The following is an 18,814-nucleotide window of genomic DNA, read 5'->3' on the forward strand; positions in this document are numbered from 1 at the left end:
CAATGAGTCGCCGATGCCTGTTACATATTTGGCGTGCCGAATATCTGGAGCTGTCTGCGATTCAAATCATGCCGTGTGAAATGAGTTTTGACTGAAAATAACATTGGCGATTGCCTACAGCCAATGAGAGAGCAGCATTCACTTGTGTGTGTGTGTGTGTGTGTGTGTGTGTGTGTGTGTGTGTGTGTGTGTGTGTGTATCTGCAAGCCAGCGGGAGGTTGAAGGAGAAGTTAAAAGCGTTCATTTTCGGTTTATTTGGACCCAAGAAATGGAGGAAAAACTAGTGGAGGTTTGACAAGAGCACCCGTGTCTGTTTGATGTTTTATACAAAAAGTTAAAAAGAAATTCCCTTTAAACCCAGGTGAGCAAATATGTACATTTTCTACCCCATTAAAGGCTTTTTTTCTCGTTATAGTTTTAATAACAAAAGATATACTACATGTTTTTGGCTGTGAGACGTTTGGACAAAGTTGTCGGCAATTCTTCCTATTTTAAAGTCATGCAATGTGAAAGCCCCTGTCGCTGATCCATCTTGCAGTGTAAACAAAGCAGCGACAAAACGCTAGCCCAGATAGTCATGCAGAGTGAAAACATCTATGACTTGACTACTTTGAAAATCATGCAGTTTGAACACGGCATAATTGCTTTGGTGGTCTCATTTTAGAGATAATCCTTTGTTTCCACTATGGTAAATAAGTTTTGCATACTTTAACTCAAACATGACCATGATTTCTGGAGGAGTCCAAAAGGATGTAATAAAGATGTAAACGAAGATTACATGATTCAACAGTCAGTCATGGTGCCATCAAATACGCCTTTGTTTGTTACCCACTCTCTAGCATTAAAAATGACATACACAATGACATAATGTTCCTTCTACATTTAAGTAGACCAGTAAAATGTCTCCTAAAATTTTGCCCATTCTGAAATGAATACCATTTGCCTATATTTAGGCAATTAATTAACTGTATATTTATTTTTTTCCCCATTATCCATTAAACCACAAGTAGTTGCAGTGTTGTAACTGCTGTTGCTTTTGAACTCTCTGCCTTTAAATTGCTTAGCAATTTTTATAATTGACTTCAATGATTACATTGCTCCACAAGAGGCCATTTTTATACGTATCAAAAACTTTTGTATTAAAAGGGACCAAAAAAAAGGGCGTAAACAAGGACATTATTTTGCCTGGAAATGGATGGAGCATGATATAGCATGTGCCACAAGAAAAAAACTACGAAAAAAACTGCTTTCCACCACAGACATTCAAGCTGTTGTTTTATTATTCATTAATATGAGCCCACAGATGGGATGTAATATAAATGCACACAAATGAACATGCTCCCATTTGCCCTGCAAATCATTAAAGACTCAAGAGTGAATGATCTCATTCCATGTCAATGGTAGTTGACGATTCTGTATACTGCTGAAGATTAAGCTGACACAAAACAGACCTGATGGAGCCTCTTTTCTCTATTAATGATGATATGCTGGACAGTGACTTTCTTCTTCTTCAGTCTGTTTTGTTTATAGCTCAGTGTCAGTTCAGTTTCTCTCTCATCCTGGCGTTTTATCTCAGAGAACATCCAAATTTCTAACTGACAGTAAGCCTCTTTTAATCAGCCTCCTATTTCATGGTACAAGCCTGAGTAAGATTTAATCGGTACTCTATTTTGATAAAGCAAATCCAGTTATTTTGAGAGCCTGGAGACGAACAAATACCAATATCCTAACCAGAGCTGATCTAAACCAACAAACAAAATACCAATAATGTAACATGATTGATTTCAAGTCCCAGCTGACAAGAGTAAACCTCACAGTCTGAACTGGCCCTCCAGGAGAGTTTTGCAATGATGCTGGTGGTTATAGTCAGATTTAAGATTATATCATACATGTGCCATCGATGGCAATAACCTAGTGCTTGTGCAGCATCATATAACACCATAGTGCTCATGGCAACCCAGGTTCAATTCCCAGCTTAAGGACCTATGCTGATCCTTCCCCTCTCTAATCCCAATACTTTCCTGTTTGTCCTGGACTATTCTATCGCAATAAAAGGTGAAACCCCTTAAAAAAAATAATAAGTGTGCTGATAATCAATAGCAGTAAATTATAGTAAATACTCTAGTGTTTTAAACCAGGCTATACTAAAGTACTTATATTAATAGGCAATTGTGGTATATTCTATAGTTGCTGGCTCCTCAATACTACACACTATATTTTATTACAATTCACCACAGGTACTGTAGTAAAAACTAAAGTATACTAAAATACCTGTGGTATACTACGAGTACAGTATTTATTACAGTTATTCAGTTCACTGGTTAATTCTACAGTATGCTGAAGCAGACATTAAAAAAGTGTTGTATATATATGTGTGTGTGTGTGTGTGTGTGTATATATATATATATATTTACTGATTGGATCCAAGACCAGCGACGAGATGATCTCAAGGTTTCCATAATCCGGGACCAGGCCGTATCCTGAGCTGCTGTTGCGCTGGTGGTCATGGTGGAGTGGAGAGTATGAGACTGATTCCAGTGACACTCCAGGGACAGATGAGTCTTCGCTGTGGCCAGCTTCCAGCCTCCACCGCTGAGACTGCAGCACTGCACAAGACTTTTGGCCAGCGGAGAAATTAAAATGGTCGTGCCCAACTGGGTCTGGTTTCTCTCAAGGGTTTTTTCTTCACTCTCCTATCGGTGAAGTTTTTTTTTCCCACTCCGCAGTCGCCTCTGGCTTGCATGGTTCAGGATCAGTAGAGCTACGCATCGATGAATTTGCTCTTCAGTGTTTGGACTTTCAGTAATGACTTTAAACCACACTGAACTGAGCTAAACTGAACTGAACTTAAACACTAAAAACTGAACTACCCTGATCCAGTTACTATGACCATTCATGCGAAGCTGCTTTGACACAATCTACATTGTAAAAGCGCTATATTATATATATACAGCTGAATTGAATTGAATTGAATAAAATATAACACATTTTACTGTGGTGTGGTCAAAAACACTATAAGTTTTTTTTATTACACATAGACATGTATGATTCAATGACTAAATATTTAGATTTTTTTAATTTAACAGGTAAATTAAACCAATGAGGAAAACTGTTAAAGAGCCCCTATTATGGGTTTTGAAAATGAGCTTCCATGCAGTGTGTAAAACAGCACTAAGTGAATAAAAACATCTAGCTGAGGTTAAATCTGAAAGTGCACTGTTTAAAACTATTGATTCTTTAGGGTAATAGTTGACTCTTTAGGGAATAGTCGAATAAGCAAATCGAGTAGGGTTCAGATCTTTTACTTGATTGCATCGACGTCGACATGGTAAATCAGCAAATATGTAGTAGTCACTTCAGACACTAGTGGAGGCGCGGGGGATCACGGGACTGATCATGACGCAAAGATGATGATCACTGACGGATGAAGATTTGGCTATGGGGAATAAAGGGTTAAAGTTTATTTTCATAACAATAACACAGTATAGCCAACCTAGAGCTGTGTTTGTTCCTGTCATTTTTCTGATGATTGATACAATAACCTGCAGCGGGGGATTCGCCAGCCATTTGCTATTGAAGGAGCAGCAGAGACTATGGGACTTTGTCAGACTTTAACAGGGACTTTGTCAGTAACTTTTACAGTTAATTTGGGACTATTTCTTCTTCCTTCGGATCATAACATGTAAGTGTCATTAAAATTGTTGCCTCATTTTGTGTAGTTTGTAAGATATGTGTTTAATTGTGTGTTATAAGTTGTAATCACCCTGCGTGGCTTGTAATCACGTATCGATTAAAGATCAGTAAATAAACTAAAAGTAAAGTATAGATCATAAATACGTTTCTAAACTGGCGATCGTCTGGTGTTTGTTTTTGCTATGGTCACCATCAGCTGCTCCTCACACTCGCGGCGCAGTCAATTTTTAAATATTTCAACTTTTGCCACTGTGTGGATTAACACTGAATGTGTGTGGTTATGACTTGGGGTCAGCATTGAGAGTAGAGAAATTTGCTGGTGTTTAACTGCATTGCTCTATTTCATTTGTGCATTGGGCTCTCACATGCTTTCTGTTACTTCATACTGTAGCTGTATAGGCATTTCTCTCTGTCTCGTGCTGAACGCAGTTGACCAATCACAACAGACTGGATCATCGGTCCAATCAGCGCAGATTGGAGGGGTTTGGGAACAGATAAATTGTTGAACGATTCATATAGGAGTCGCTGAGATAATTAGGTAAAGATAAAGAAACCCACAACACCAAAATATGATCTTTTTAAATACATAATAGGGGCTCTTTAAGCATTTATTAATCTAAGGTCATGTTCATATTTTGGTTATTATTTAAAAACACATATGAAAAATTAAAGCAAAAATAATAATTGTTTTATTCAGTGGAGCAAATAACATAGAAGTTATATTTTTTTATTCATTCATTCATTTTATTTCAGCTTAGTACCTTTATTAATCTGGGGTTGCCGAATGCAGAATGAACCGTCAACTTATCCAGCATATGTTTTACGCAACGGAGGGCCTTCCAGCTGCAACCCATCACTAGGAAACACCCATATACCCTCATTCACTATGGACAATTTAGCTTACCCAATTCACCCATAGCGCATGTCTTTGGACTTGTGGGGGAAACCGGAGAACCCAGAGGAAACCCACACGAACATGGGGAGTACATGCAAACTCCACACAGAAATGCCCAGCTGAGGCTCGAACCAGTGACCTTCTTGCTGTGAGGTGACAGCGCTACCCACTGCAGCACCACGTCATTATATTTTTAAACTAAAAATAACGTGACTTCTTTGGATGCCATCTTTACTAGCACACTAAATACTGTGGCACCCATCAAATTAAAAAAGGCTAGAGAGATTAAAACTATACCATGGTATAATAGTCATACTCGTGCGCTCAAAACAGCAACCCGCGCCCTGGAACGTAAATGGAAAAAAACTAATTTAGAGGTCTTTAGAATTGCGTACAAAGACAGTATGTCCAGCTATAGGAGGGCTCTAAAATCTGCCAGGACCGAGCACCTGCGCAAACTGATAGAAAATAATCATAACAATCCTAGATTTTTATTTAACACCATCTCTAAATTAGCAAATAATCGGTCATCCTTGGAACAAACTACTCCACCGCAAATTAGTAGTGATGACTTCATGAATTTTTTCAGTAATAAAATAGAAGGCTTTAGACAGAAAATAGGAGATGCCAAACTTTCTGCACCGGCTTATACTCCAAATCCTGTAAATATTTCATTAAATCATAATAATAACCTACACTGCTTCAAAATCATAGAACATGAAGAGTTAGTAAAAATTATAAATAGCTCTAAACCAGCTACGTGTATGCTGGACTCAATTCCAACAAAATTACTGAAAGAGCTGCTACCTGCTATAGGAGAACCTCTTCTTAACATTATCAACTCTTCTTTATCTATAGGCCATGTTCCAAACTCTTACAAGCTAGCTGTTATTAAGCCTATTATTAAGAAACCGCAACTAGACACCAACAACTTAGCTAACTATAGGCCTATTTCAAATCTTCCATTTATGTCTAAAATACTAGAAAAAGTTGTTTCCACTCAATTATGCTCTTATCTGCAGACGAACAATATTTTTGAAGTGTTTCAGTCAGGTTTCAGGGCTCACCACAGTACAGAAACCGCCTTAGTGAAAATAACCAACGATTTACTCTTAGCTGCTGACCGAGGGTGCGTCTCGCTATTAGTTTTACTCGATCTTAGTGCGGCATTTGATACCATTGACCACAATATCCTCATAAATCGTTTAAAGTCTACAGGTGTCCAGGGACAGGCTCTACAATGGTTTAAGTCTTACTTAACTGACCGCTACCAGTTTGTAAATCTTAATGGACAGCCTTCACAAATCTGCCCAGTAAAGTATGGGGTGCCTCAAGGATCAGTTTTAGGCCCTTTACTGTTTACAATTTACATGCTACCTATGGGAGACATTATTAGAAGACATGAGATCAGCTTTCACTGCTATGCAGATGATACTCAATTATATATTTCCACTAAACCTGACGAGACGTCTGAACTTTCTAAACTAACTGAGTGTATCAAAGACATCAAAGACTGGATGACCAACAATTTTCTTCTCTTAAACTCAGACAAAACAGAATTATTACTTATTGGGCCTAAATCTTGCACACAGCAGATCTCGCAACTCAATTTACAATTAGAGGGATACAAAGTTAGCTTTAGCTCTACTATAAAAGATCTGGGTGTCATATTAGACAGCAATCTAACTTTTAAAAACCATATATCCCATGTCACAAAAACTGCCTTCTTTCATCTGAGAAATATCGCTAAATTACGAAATATGCTATCCATCTCAGATGCAGAAAAGCTAGTCCATGCTTTTATGACTTCGAGACTGGATTACTGTAATGCTCTATTTGCTGGCTGCCCAGCATCCTCTATTAACAAACTTCAATTAGTACAAAATGCAGCAGCCAGAGTTCTGACCAGGTCTAGAAAATATGATCATATAACCCCAATTTTATCCTCCTTACACTGGCTGCCTGTTAAATTTCGTATTGAATTTAAAATATTACTTCTCACCTATAAAGCTCTAAATAATCTAGCTCCTGTTTATCTAACCAACCTTCTGTCTCGCTACAAACCAACTCGCTCTTTAAGATCTCAAAATTCAGGGCTTCTGGTAGTACCTAGAATAGCAAAATCAAGTAAAGGAGGTCGAGCCTTCTCTTTCATGGCTCCTACACTCTGGAATAGCCTTCCTGGTAATGTCCGAGGCTCAGACACACTCTCCCAGTTCAAAACTAGATTAAAGACCTATCTGTTTAGTAAAGCATACACTCAATGCATCACCTAGCGGGTTCCACACTGGCTTCTACATCTTGCTTATATACACTATGAACAGCAGCTACGCTAATTATTCTCTTTATTCTCTATTTTCACCTGGGGATACTCATCCCGAGGTCCTCAGATTAGGCGGAGTCACTGATTGGATCCAAGACCAGCGACGTGATGATCCCAAGGATTCCATATCCGGGACCAGGCCATATCCTGAGCTGCTGCTGCGCTGATGGTCGTGGGGAGTGGAGAACATGAGTCTGATTCCAGCGACGCTCCAGGGACAGACGAGTCTTCATTGAGGCCATCTTCCAGCATAAACCACGGCGAATGAAGTTCTGCACAAGACTTTTGGCCAGCGGAGAAATTAAAATGGTCGTGCCCAACTGAGTCTGGTTCTCTCAAGGTTTTTTTTCTTCACTCCCATCAGGTGAAGTTTTTTTTCCCTCTCCGCTGTCGCCACTGCCTCGCATGGTTCAGGATTGGTAGAGCTACGCATCGATGAATTTGCTCTTCAGTGTTTGAACTCTCAGTAATGATTAAATCACACTGAACAGAGCTAAACTGAACTGAACTGAACTTAAACACTAAAACCTGAACCACACTGTTCCAGTTACTATGACCATTTATGTGAAGCTGCTTTGACACAATCTACATTGTAAAAGCGCTATACAAATAAAGCTGAATTGAATTGAATTGAATTGAACTTCTCTATCAAATGCAGGGATTTCTTACTGTAAAATGTTCATATTTCATAATCGTTTTGCAAATAAATTTGCTTATTCAGTAAAAAAAGCAAAGGAAAATATAAACTGCAATAAAGTAAAGATCTTTTGATTATATGGAAAATAACCCAGATTTTTGTTTTGTAGATTATATGATAGCAGTTTCAGCAACAACCAGAAAAATAAAATATAAATACTCATATGCTTAGACCATATATTTTATCCTAGAAATATTTTGAAAGGCTCTCAGTCACCCTCTTAATGGTCTCATCTGTTAGTTTGTCTGTAATCTAAACTGATCATCTCTCTCTCTCTTTCTCTCTCTCTTCAGTGGCTCCTCTAATGACAGCCCATCACTCCCTCTTCGCTACAGGCACTCAGTGAGATGCAATTCTGCCATTTCCATCTGAGAATCCATCTTCCTCTACTCTTTAAATCTCATGCCCTTCAGGGTCTCAAACTCACAGACTCACTAAGCCGGGATGACAGGCGTTGGAGAGTTGTGGCAGACCAGCGTCCTGCACTGCCTTTCAGACCTCACAGGGCCCAGAGGAGCTGTCGTCGCCATGGCAATGGGGTGACAGAAAGCTCAGTTCTGTATAGGCGTCTCCTCGAGTCCAAAGTCAAGGTCTGGGAGAAGAGGTTCATTCATCAAGCCTAAATCAGTTTTCTGCTTTCCCAGTCTCTCGTCGCTGTATTTATTCCTCCCACTGCCTTTCTCTGCCTTCTGTATGGCTGAGGTCTGTTAGCTTCAAAGTCCAAAGTTCTTTTAAAACTTTACAATTCTAAAACCAGAACCACATACGGGCCATCCTAAGAAGATGCTGTATGTCTGCTGTGAATATCTTTATGGCTTACGGCCAATATTTAAAGATTGATACTTTTAGCATAATGTTGATTTTTTTTGTAGTGTGTCAATTAGTCAGATTAAGTGCAGGTAAACAGTGTAATGTCTTCGTTCAGCACTAGACATAGTTCTTTCATGATTATTTCTTCATCACATAAATAACTCATTCATTCATTTATTTTATTTTCGGCTTAGTCCCCTTATTAATCTGGGGTCCCAACAGCGGAATGAACCGCCAACTTATCCAGCACATGTTTTACACAGCAGATGCCCATTCAGCTGCAACCCATCCCTGGGAAACATCCATACACTCTCATTCAAACACATACACTACGGACAATTCAGTTTACCCAATTCACCAGTGCATGTTTTTGGACTTGTGGGGGAAACCGGAGTAACCGGAGGAAACCCATGTAAACACAGGAAGAACATGCAAACTCCACACAGAAATGCCAACTGGCCCAGCCTGGGCTCGAACCAGCGACCTTCTTGCTGTGAGGCAATTGTGCTACCCACTGCGCCACCATGCTGCCCCCACATAAATAACTAAATATAGCAAAAATAGACAGGGACTTTCCAAAAATAACAAGAGCGGAGATGATCAAATCAGTCAGTCCACAAACATAATTAAAGCAATTAATCTAATCAAGTCCTCCAGAAATCCTCAACCTAGTGGCTACAAAGACACACGTTAGCTCTGAACACATGTAAACTGTACATCAAATAAGTTCACTCTAAATAATGAGTTCCCTAATAGTTCTATAAGGGGTTCTATATAAAGGTACACACAGTGACAGTAGAGCCAAATCATCCTGAAAAACCCTCAAAGCTAAAATGATTCTTTGTTAAAATCTGTAACCGTCAAAGCATTTTCTGGAGCTCAACAATCAAGTACAGACTGGCAGCCACTTTTCAATAGGACAGATCAATTGTTTTTGTACATTTTTACAATATAAAATACCTTTTTTCCTGTTTTAGAATTAACAGAACAGCTCTGTTAAATTGATGATACCACTTTTCAAAAATTAAAGCATGATTTTACTTACCTTTTTAACAGCAGAGGCTCACACTGTCTATTTTTGCAGCTTTTGGACTTCATAATCTTACTTTCTCCTACATAAGCCAGTGGAAGAGAAACTATGTGTGCTACAGATTGTATCATATCCTACAAGCTCATCATCTGCAGAGAGAAAATGCCACTCGGTTATTCAAAAATAAACACACTATAAGAAGCATCATAGAAAAGTTAGCATATTTCACTGGAACGTGGTCTTCAATGAAACCACTTTCAGTTTCTGTTTTGCTTCTTTAAGTATTGTTTTAAGTATGTTTAGTGTCACTGCCATTTATTGTGGTATTCATTCATTTTTGCTACAATTTCACATGAAGTATCCGACTGGCATGTGCTGCCTGGGGTATTTATGGTATTTATTCTTTTTAACCCTAAAAGTGCCTGCATAAAAGACCAGACAAAAATCTGATATTTAAAAAATATGAGAAAATCTGATACACCGGTGTATTGTAATATGGAATATATGGAATAATACAGCGTCTTTACGCTGTTTTCATCTGTTTTTATTATTTGTTTTCATTCTATTTATACTTGTGTCTTTTATTCCTGTTTATGTAAAGCACTTTAAATGTGTATGAACTGTGCTATATAAATAAACTTGCCTTGCCTTGCCTATTATAAAAGTTAAAAATCACTCTATTATAATATTAATCAAAATAAACTATCATTAAAAATTGTATATCAATGATATACATTCTCAAAGCATATCTCAAAGAGCCCTTATTGGAACCGTTTTGAAGCTCTTTTCGTATAAGCGGCATGTTTCATTGTTTTCAGAAACCCAACACAAACAGCAAGACTCCTGTGTATCAAGCTGTAGCTCATATATCAAACAGAGGAAATCTGACATCAATAGCTTTATAGTTTGCCACTCGGGATGACAGCTCTCTCCCTTGTGACAGGAAGTGTTTCCATGGCAGCACTTTGAATTAACAGAGAATCACAGTGTCAGAAATTTCTCACCGTTTAGTACACTGAGATCCCGCTGGTCAGTGGACGCGGGTCTGCATGTGTCAAACAGTATTCGGATGCTCCGCCACTGTGAACTCACAGGCCATGTGGCGGAGACAGTGTGAAATATTCAGCAGCGGCCCCCACAACACTCATGCTTCTCAGCTGAACTGAAGACTGTGTAGAATTTCAATCACAAGATGGAGAGAAAAGTCCACATAAGGCTCCACATCGCTAGAGCCTGTGGCTCAGTCTTTTGTGGGGGAGTAGATGATGCAGAGGTGAGGAGTTTTTGGAGTTTTTATAAACTATATGATTCCAGTCGACCTAAAAAAAAGTTTCACCAAAAGAAAAACATAAAAGGAAATACTGTGAAAAAAATGTCCTTGCTCTGTTCAATTTTTTTCACATTTCAAATTTCACAGGAAGGTAATAACTGTGACCCTTGACCAGTGTTTTGTTGCACAGTTGGGAATAGCAAAGGTATGTTGTAAATTTTATACAGTAAATATATAAAAAATATTTTTTATTATCAACGTGCAATGCTTAGCACTTCATTTCAACAACTTTAAAGGTTTTCAAGATTGTTTTTGTATCCTCTAAGAAATGATTGGTTTTTCAAGAATTCTCACTTAGATGTGTTTGGCATTAATAGCAGGTTCGGCATGCTGTCCCAGGAAAAAACTCTGAGCTCGGAGATAAATGAGCCCAAGGCTCCCGCCCGGTCAATAAACATATGAGGGATCTGAGATCAGGTAGGTCTCAAGAGCTCCCCTTAGAAAAGGGAGGAAAAGGAGGAAATAGGGTGGAGGAGGGGATTCTTCCAAAACAAAGATAGAGAAGTAGGGAAAAACGATCTATTTATAGTAGGCTTGGATCACTCAGATTGGAATATTACTGATTACAGATGAGCAGCCAGTCATGCTCAATCATATCACGTGCTCCTCTCAAAATTAATTTATGAAACTTCACTTAAACCCAAATTGGGTAAAATATGGACTAAAGCTGGGGTCACATTAGAGTTTAAGCATGTGAAATTCTGTCGTGCGGCTCTGCGAAAAGGGGCGGGATTAAACAAGCTTATTACACATTTTTAAAAGCGAGCAATTGCTTCATGTTTTAAATTTCTGCCCAGAGATGTCATGTTTTGATCCTCGATTGTTCTCACGCAGTCAAGTGATGTGATTTCGCAGGTCAGAGTTCGCCCAAGCTTGAACTTTGCACCGCAGCAACCTGCGAAACTTGACGTATGACCCCGCGTTTCCAGTCTGACGCATTCGTATGCGTATGAATGGAAGTCTAGGGGAGGAAAAGCCCAGTGTGACCACAGTTTAAATCAAACATTGGGTTAAAAATAGTCCTGTTAATTTAATAAAAAAAAAATAACCCAGCATTTGGGTAAAACATCAGCAGGATAAATTGGCGGTTCATTCTGCTGTGGCAACCCCTGATTAATAAAGGCCGAAAAGAAAATGAATGACTTTTAGAAGTGGATCATATTTCGTCTTCAACTGTACGTGTAATTGCTTTAAATTGTACATTGTCCAAAGACATGTGGTACAGGTGAATTGAGTTGGCTAAGTTGTCCATAGTTTATGAGTGTAAATGAGAGTGTATGGATGTTTCCCAGAGAGAGGATGCAGATGGAAAGGCATCCGCTGCGTAGAACATATGCTGGATAAGTTGGCGGTTCATTCAGCTGTGGCGACCCAGGATTAATAAAAAGACGTAGCCGAAAAGAAAATGAATGAATGAATAAATGAATTTGGAATAAAATATTCATTTATTCATTTCTTTTTTTTCAGCTTAGTCTCTTTATTACTCTTGGGTCACCACAGTGGAATGAACCAGAATTAACTTATCCAGCACGTTTACGCAGCAGATGCCCTTTTAGCTGCAACCCAACACTGTGAAACACCCATACACTCTTGCACACTCTCACATACACTACGGCTAGTTTATTCAATTCACTTATAGCACTTGTCTTTGGACTGTGGAATGAAATAATTTACATATGAAAATATGTTGAAGGTTAACTAACACCATAAGAGAGAGAGAACATTGTCAAAATTTTGATATAATCTTACTTATATCTGTCTGCATCTTGACTGGTATAGGCCGCGGTGTTTTCAAATGGAAAAAAATGAGTGTTTACATGCGGTTCATTGTCTATGCTGCTCTCCCAAGAGATTAAGCCTGTTTGCACCTCTAAACACACTCAAGCATGAATGCAAACAAAGTCTGTTTAACCGGTAAGTACTCTAGTCGCTTGGCTCATGGAGACATACTGTAATGCTCATCGCAATTGTATCTCAGATCGATCCTTGTGTAACCAATGTAGCTCTGCTCAATCGCAAGTGCAATATTCAACAAACAAAGCAAACCCACACCTGACCTTTCCAGTCAATGCACAGAGACATTCATTTCAGCTCTGCTAATGTGGCATGTTCATCCTCAGGACAACATGGCCCATCGCTGAAGGGAGAGCCGAGCTGAAGCACGTAATGAGAGGTTATTGATTGAGGCTTTGTGTCTGCTTTTCATTAGTGGCTGAGTGAGTGGAGAACAGTGGCTGTGGAAAAAGTGGGCAGAAACAGTGATATCCCAATGACCCTCAAAGGCTTTCATCTAACGTTTTAATCAAAATGGTTCTAAAGGCAAGGCCAAAGGGAGTGAGTGTTAAGTGAAGTGGTCTCCATCTTGAAAGACCCACGGCTATTCTCAAAGCTGGAGTACTTTCAACCTGCTGATGGCCAGCTTCAGGAGATCAAGCCATAATGTCTTATAAGATCAATAATTTATTAAGACTGATTGATCATTTAATTATATGTTTCTTTTTTGAAATAATTTGTTTGATTTGGATTTTATTATCATATTTATTTATTTTATTTTGCAGTGGATAAAAAAATATGCATTACATTGAGAGAATCAAAGCGCGTAAAGTTGAATCTGAGGCCTACATTTAAACTGCATATATTTATTCTTCTGTTGGGAAGTTGATTATATATGTATATATATAACGCATGTATCAACTTATACAAATCAAATTTTTAAATGCTTTTTTTTGTTTAATTTTTTTCAATAAGAGCAGGCAAATACACACAACCAGGCACAAATAATAATAATAATAATAATAATAATAATAATAATTATTATTATTATTATTATTGTTATTATTATTATCAATATTATTATAATTATGAGCCAAAGATTCCAAATATGTAAAGTTTTTCTGAGTCTATGACAAACGGTCTACAAATGGCAGCCAAAATAGATGGAAAGTTTTGGTTTTAGCACCATAGCGCTACCTATGGGCTGATTTAGATGAGTCATGGTATCCGAGTAGCGGTTAAGCAAACGGACCATCTGACAAAGTTTCAAGGCTCTAGGCCAGGGGTGTCCAACCTCGGTCCTGGAGGGCCAGTACCCTGCATATTTTAGTTCCAACTAAATTAAACACACCTGAACTAGCTAATCAAACTCTTTCTAGGTATACTAGAAACTTCAAGGGAGGTGTGTTAAGGACGTTGCAGCTAAACTACAGGACACCAGCCCTCTGGGACCGAATTTGGACACCCCTGCTCTAGGCCTTACGGTTTGGTCTGCCTGTTCTGCATTACGCCTGAAGAAAAAAAAAAAAATAATAAAAATCCTAACAAATACAATAGGGTTTTAGAACTACGAGCTTGAATGCGTAATAATAAAAATGCAACCACAAATAATTTACCTATACTGTTCAATACTGTTTAAATGTTTTTTTTTCTTCTTAATGTTTCATAAATATATTTAAAGATTAGATTAGAAATGTTATATAATCACTATAATCACAATGATTTAAAAAATTCATTTTACTTTCAAAGAAAATCACATTACCTTCCTTCTTTCCATCATTGCGACTGTAAAAGCCAAGTTTCTGAGTTGGCATCCCTGACATGTAAATAAGGGTAGTCATATATTAAAGTAATCATCTTCTAGCTGACATCACTAAGTTATTACAATTACAAGTCATCCTTGCAGCTAACAATAGATTATCTGTTTGGACTGGAGTGAGACTTAGTTTTGAAGAAAATGAAATAAAATAAATAAATAAAGGACGTGATTTATTTATTTATTTATTTTAACAATTTACCATATACAGCTAAAGGCAAAATTATAGTGCTCATGTAAAATTTTAATTGTTTATCAAAAATTTCCTAAGTGATGTTTAATAGAGGCAGGAAAATTCACAGTATTTCCTATTCTTTTCTCCTGGAGTCTGGACAAAGTCTTATTTCTTTTAGTTTGGCTGGAATGAATGAATGAATGAAATATTCATTCATTTATTTACCTTTGGCTTAGTCCCTTTTTTACCTGGGGTTGCCACAGCAGAATGAACCGCCAGCTATTCCAGCATATGTTTTATGCAGTGGATGCCCTTCAAGGAGCAACCCTGGGAAACACCCATACACCATGATTATTTTTTGTTAATACAATTTCTGTCCAAAACTATACCACATGTCTTTGGACTGTGTGGGAAAGCAGAGCACCCAAAGGAAACCCATGCCAACACGAAGAGAAACTGCACACAGAAATTATAACTGGCCCATCCGGGACTCGGACCAGCGACCTTCTTGCTGTGAGGCGACAGTTCTAACCACTGAGCCACCATGAATGAATATTTGAAAGTCAATATTATTTGCCCCATTAAGAAATGACTTCTTTGAGAACAAACCACTGTTGATAAATGACTTAATTATAATTGCCCCTACACATAACATTATTAACCCAAGCTACCAAGAAAGTTAAGCCTTTAAATCACACTTTAAGCTAAATACTAACATCTGGCAAAACGACCAGTAAAATATTACATACTGTGATCATGGCGATCATTGGAAATTAACTATTAAACTATTATGTTGAATAACCTTCTCTCCATTAAATAGCACTTGTGAAAATTTAAAAAAGAATCAAAAACTCACAATTTTGCCTTCAACTTTATAGGTTTCCAAATCCTCATAATGGATCTACTATTTGTTTTTCCTGAATTCAATTCTGTGACTATGCAATGCAACATTTGGCTTCCAGAACATGACTGGAGATTAAATCTGCCAAAGGGGTAAAGGTAAATGTGAACGCAAAAGATTATACTGCGTCCCCTTGGGCTGTGACAGCTTGTTTGGTTTGACAGGATGAGACGAGCTGCGGAGGGACGCACAGCTTGATATGTCCTCAGAAGCTTACTATGTAATCAACCTCCCATTGCCCACAGCTTCAAGCACAAGCATTAAAAACCTTCGACTTCAGGTACTCTGCAAAGTAAAAAAAAAAAGAAAAAAAAAGAAAAAGAAAGTGGCAATATGGAATATGGAGCATGTTTTTAGCTTTTAATCCTCAAACCCCTCAGTGGCTCGGTGAGAGATGATAGGACGGAAAAAGCGGATCAAGTGGGGGAGAATTTTTGCACTGACACTTGTTTTCATAGCTTGCTCTCTGCTCATCCATAATTCATGATCATAAAGCGATTTCTTGCTGCTTCTCCCTAATGCCCCCCACCCCTTTAGACCAATGAGCAATGGATAGATGGAGAAAGCAATAAAAAAAGAGCAAGGAAAAGTGACACGCAGACAGAGAGACAGGAGCTTCACTACACCACGGTAAAAACACCAGTGAAATAATGCTGAAAGTATTTCTGATAAAACCCAATGTGTCAATAAGACTGATGATGATGATGATGATCTCAGCCAATAATTTAGCATTTAAGTCGTGCCATTTGTTTGTTATTACTGTAGCTAGACATATCAAAAAATCTGGCACTAAATGTGGTGGATATATATACAAATCATCATATTGAGTCTTCTATCATGTCTTCCATCTTTTGAGGTAAAGATGATTTATATCAACTCTAAAATAGTATTAATTCAGAATTTTTTTAAATAATATATAATAATATAATAATAATAATAATAATTAATTAAAAAGTAGTTTGAACATAATAGTTCTAAATTTTGAATTCTGGGTAATTTTTATGTTGATGATTAGACTGAAGCTAAACAAGTTGTTGAACCTCAGACTGATCACACTGTGTGATCACAAATCACACCGGAAACAAAAATAAATTAGTGATAAATTAGTGATAATATATATAATTACATAACTTACTTAAAGGTGCAGTAGGTGATTATCTTCAGAAACATTTTTTGTTGTGCTGATTAAAAGTCTCTTCACATTCCAATAGTATTGATAAAAGTAAATGATCTATGTATTTTTGTATTCTGCGTGAGGCATAAAACTAAACAATATTCGTCCAGTTAAATAATGTCAGGCCGACAAGTCGCATAATTCTGATAAGTAGCCCAAACTGTCTGTCAGCAAATGTACATTTGTAAATCTGCGCAGCCGTGTATGCAGATCCACCATTTGCCCTTGGACACACATTCACATTTACACGCGAGAAAGAGAGAGAGTGACCGGTAAAAACAAATGCTGGACCAAAACCTTTTAACATTCTGAATCAATATTGAAGTTACTTTTGCACACTTCAGGAAGGATGACACCATGCCTGAAGTATTTCTTTTAGACAGGCAATGTTATGCTTTAAAAGTGTTTTAGTCATGCAAAGCTGATGTAGATTGCGTTGTGTTATAAATGTAGATTATTTAGTTTAACAACAAAACATAATTAAATAGCGCTATTCTGCCTAGCCTGCTTTACTGAGGTGAAGTTGGTTCTATATTCAAATTGGTTCATTTTTGAATAATGACAACCTGTGATGCTCTCCTTATATTGTTTACCATGCTACTGTAAATATTCAGTCTGAAATAGCATGTAAGTATTTAGTAACAAGTGTAATTCCTACACCCTGCCGGCCAACCACTAAGCATACAGTACTCGCTTTAATGATAAGTCATGCTACATGTATATAACACATTTTTTTTTGTTCAGAATTGTAGTATTGTAGTATTATAAATTGTGTTTCAAAGAAATTAGGCTAATGGATAGCATTTAGGCACACTATAAATTTTTTTTGTTATTTTACGTTTTTTTTTCCTGGCAGCTGGGGTGCCGAAAAAAAAAAGTAAAATAAAAGCCATTAATTACAGACATTTATGGCAAATTTAATGACCATTATTTTACAGCACCACCCAAAAAAACCAAAAAAACCTAAAAAGCTGATTTTATTTTTATTTTTTTTATTTCTTACAATGCAGATCACCTATTCCACCTTTGATTATGGTGCACCAACTGCACCATATGATTTTTTCTGTAATTGATGATGATTTTTATAACAAATATTTACATTTTTATTTATGCATGTGTGTACCTTGTAGGCTTGGGAAGACAATCGTTTTCAAGGTATACCGTGGTTTGGAAAAAGTCAAGGTTTTAAAACTGCCAAAAACTTCTGTAATACCGTTCCTAGGGTACGTGTAAGATTTTTTATTTACTTTTTTTTAGGACAACAGTATCTCCAGCAGTAAAAATATCCAAAGATACCATTTAAATGGTAAAGAAATCTCTGTTTTTATGATTCATTCTGTCAATGATTCATTTGAACTATTAGCCTGACATGTTTACTCTGCCAAAACATTATAAATGTTTTGCAAAATAAAATAAATTGCGTTCAAAGGGGATTTTTTTTTTTACCCAGACATTTAAAAAGATTATAATTTAGAGCAGTAACCACAATACCATGGTGCTGTGAAACCGCAATACTTTTATCCAAGGTTATTATACAATCAGAATCTTACCGGCCCATGCCTAGTACTTTGTATTCCTCAGGTTGTATAGCAAGCATAGGAATACAAGTGTAGGTGTGCTCCTACATCACACCAAACGAGGTATTTTTTGAAACACTCCATTTTTCCACAGATTAAATGCATTAATGTAAAAGTAAGTAAATACCCTCAGAGGCTTGTTAAGAAGCTGTCATGAAATACAAAACATATTAAACTGATCTTTTGACCTAATAATAAATTATTCAGAAAATGATATTCACATTCCACAACATCACATGCATGTTCATGATCCTAAAAAGGAATGTCGTACAATAAAGATTTTCCACGCTTAATTATTTCTGACACACAACATAATATAGGGATTAAAAAAAGAATAGCAAAATAAAAAGGGAAAAAATACTTTCATGAAGTACTGATGAAAGTTGAAATGAAAATGTTTGTCCCACAAAAAACAAGTCGGATTTAATGCCTTTACCGACATAAAAGCATTTACAAGCTTATTCTTTCACTAAAAGAAACAGTGGCATGAAGAACAAGAAAAAGCTTCTCTGGTGCATTATAAGTGTGATGAGTTCCCAAGCGGCACTGCTCTGATGGAAGCAGATGTCACACAGGCACTGCAGGTCTCATTTGACTCATCTCTAGGAGAACAACCAGCA

General features: G+C 37.3%; 1 protein-coding gene and 1 long non-coding RNA gene across 17 annotated transcripts in view; one reads left to right on the top strand and one right to left on the bottom strand.

Annotated features, from left to right (window-relative positions):
- dipk1ab (divergent protein kinase domain 1Ab) overlaps positions 1 to 18,814 on the bottom strand; it is a 42,894-nt gene that overhangs the window by 15,823 nt on the left and 8,257 nt on the right. For 6 of the 16 annotated variants that reach the window (XM_087257338.1, XM_087257344.1, XM_087257343.1 and 3 more), the window contains one exon: positions 9,464 to 9,597. The exons of 4 other annotated variants lie outside the window; for them this stretch is intronic. The gene's annotated coding sequence lies outside the window, so the exon portion shown is untranslated. Of the gene's footprint in view, positions 1 to 9,463; positions 9,598 to 10,452; positions 10,768 to 15,398; positions 15,538 to 18,814 lie in introns of those variants that run through there. 6 more of the 16 variants (XM_087257341.1, XM_087257340.1, XM_087257336.1 and 3 more) reach the window with 3 other exon arrangements.
- LOC147836376 (uncharacterized) lies at positions 3,359 to 10,106 on the top strand. The gene is made up of 3 exons (XR_015493745.1): positions 3,359 to 3,682; positions 7,902 to 9,662; positions 9,916 to 10,106. It is a non-coding gene; the product is annotated as an uncharacterized LOC147836376 (long non-coding RNA).

This window comes from Danio rerio, chromosome 6 (assembly GCF_052040795.2).
Source record: "Danio rerio strain M-AB ecotype USA chromosome 6, GRCz13ab, whole genome shotgun sequence".
Taxonomy (NCBI): domain Eukaryota; kingdom Metazoa; phylum Chordata; class Actinopteri; order Cypriniformes; family Danionidae; genus Danio; species Danio rerio.